Genomic DNA, 2,275 nt, shown 5'->3' with positions numbered 1-2,275 from the left:
ACAACACCTCCACTGCGACTACAATTGATCTTAGAAAAGAAAGCCTTGGATTTTTGGACTAAGATAGGGAGGATGAAGGTTTGGTCCCTGATGCCCTACTTTTTCTCTCATGCTCCTTTTTGCTGCTGTTGAATCATTGCAATTTCAGATGGTCCAGGGTTTATATGGAAGAACAGATGATCAGGAAAATTTGGTCATTGAGGATCTTCTATTTCCCGGAATTGGTTGATTGCTCCGTACTCTTTTACATTGGAAAAACTCCTGGAGGAGTACTCTTTTTCAAGTACTAAACCAGCGACACTTATTTTGGACAGGAGTATTTGGCAAGAGACCAAACAGGAGAAAGTCTTTGGCATGAACATTTCGGTAGGGCGAGTTGAGACTTGAGAGCACACACCAAGTAGACCCGTATGTATACCATCATTTATGCCGTATATACAAACTGAAACACTGATACACTGATCAATTCGTGTCATCACAGCTCTAGAGATTGAGGGAAATCGTTCATGCATCGATATTCATTTACGCAGATGGCCACTGCCGATCCATGAAAACCGTTCATGCACTGATGGCCACTGCCGATCTTCATCATTTACACCGCGAGCCGACCCTGGACAACACGCGCCGGGCGATGGCTCTGAGGCAGGCTGCTGCACATCCTTGCTCCTCTGTTCTTGGTGGTCTTCTTCGGTTTTCACCATGGAGGCGCTTTCTTGACCTTCCAGGTCCTTGCTGAATTCTTCTGCCACCATGGACTGAACCAATTCTTCCTTGACAATTATGGATTCTCCAGCAAAAGCATTTTCTTGCAGGTCTTTACTCTGTTTTTGGTTGTAAGAATCAGTCTCCAGTTGTATGATTCCTTCTCTAAACAGATTATTTCCACCGAATCGCCATCAATTTCATCAAGAACTAGCTTCAGATTGCCAGATTCCCATTGCCTTATTCGCTGAGAAATGGAAGAATGTGGCTTGCTGACCGGCTCAAGTTTCTTCATTACCGTTGCTGACTGAGGAACAGGATCACACTCCAATCTCTTTTCCTCGATCGTGTCACTACTGAATCCCTTTCTCTCTGGCATGTTAGGCAATAAGGCACGGTTGGCGCGGCCAGCGTGTGTGCGGGCAAGAACTGGTCGAGCCGTGCGCCGGTCGCTGAGCGCGTCGGGTCCGTGGCGAGGTGTATGTTTGGGCGTACGTCTGTAACGTCTGTGCGTGCGTGGTGTGTGTGTGCGCGCATGCATGTGGCGTGTAGGTGCACGAGTACATGCCTGTCTTTGCGTCAAGGTCCGGACGTTGGTTTGGCCACGTCCGAGGATATATAGGTTTGTGTCAAAGCCAGGTTAGTAGCTAGCTCTGAGGTAATGCAGGATGGCGTCCAGGTCAAGCGAAAGAGTGGGCAGCTCACGTTCGAAGACCGGATCGTCAGGGAACCGTACATGGGGTGACCGCTGCGAGCATGGGCGCTAAGTCCCCGTTAGCTAGAAATATGGCTGTAATTGAGTCAGTTGTAACAGTTTTGAGCTTGAAAAAAATCGCTGTTTGGCAGCGAGGCGTTTGTCACCAGAAAATCTAGTGTGTTGTGCTCCTTCTTTCACCTTCGACCGAGCGAGTGCGAGAGAGAGGGGGGTTCGTCCGGCGTTCATGTCGCCGGAGGACTGTTCGGCATATGTCGCCGGAGGGTTTGTACCAACATGGCAAGCTTACACTCTATACATTGTTGATGCATTTCTCTTGCTCTTCCATTTCTGGCATGAATATCTCACTTGGACAGCAATGCTCTAAAGAAGACAAAGAATCTAGAGCCTTCTGCAGATTCTCAGACACTAGATTTTTCTCCTGAATTTCATCCTTGAAGTTGAAGGTATCTTCTTGATAAAATTCCCCATTGCTCAGCAGATCTCTTCTCCAGAGAGAGTCTGCAATGGCGGCTCAACCTCCAGCTCTTGGGTAGCATAAGCATGCAGCAATCTCTTCTCTTCCAAAAGAAAGCAAGGACCACCACAAACATCACACACCTCACCCACGAACACGATCTCGCCAACGCCCGTCGGGCCGAGCACAAAGGAGCAGAGCTGCCCGACCATACCAAGCCCACCGTCCGGCCGCAACTCGTCGCAGAAGTTGATACAAGGATAAGTTCAGTTCAAGGTATTCCATAATGGTCTCATTTCTTTAGCTGTCATAATGGTCTCTTATTCTGATATTTATTTGACTGATATTGTGATCTTCCAAAACATGGACTATTATCTCGTCATTCACCTTGCTCTCATAAA

The sequence above is a fragment of the Triticum aestivum genome, unplaced genomic scaffold, assembly GCF_018294505.1.
Source record: "Triticum aestivum cultivar Chinese Spring unplaced genomic scaffold, IWGSC CS RefSeq v2.1 scaffold109922, whole genome shotgun sequence".
Lineage (NCBI taxonomy): Eukaryota > Viridiplantae > Streptophyta > Magnoliopsida > Poales > Poaceae > Triticum > Triticum aestivum.
This window is presented reverse-complemented; position numbering follows the sequence as displayed.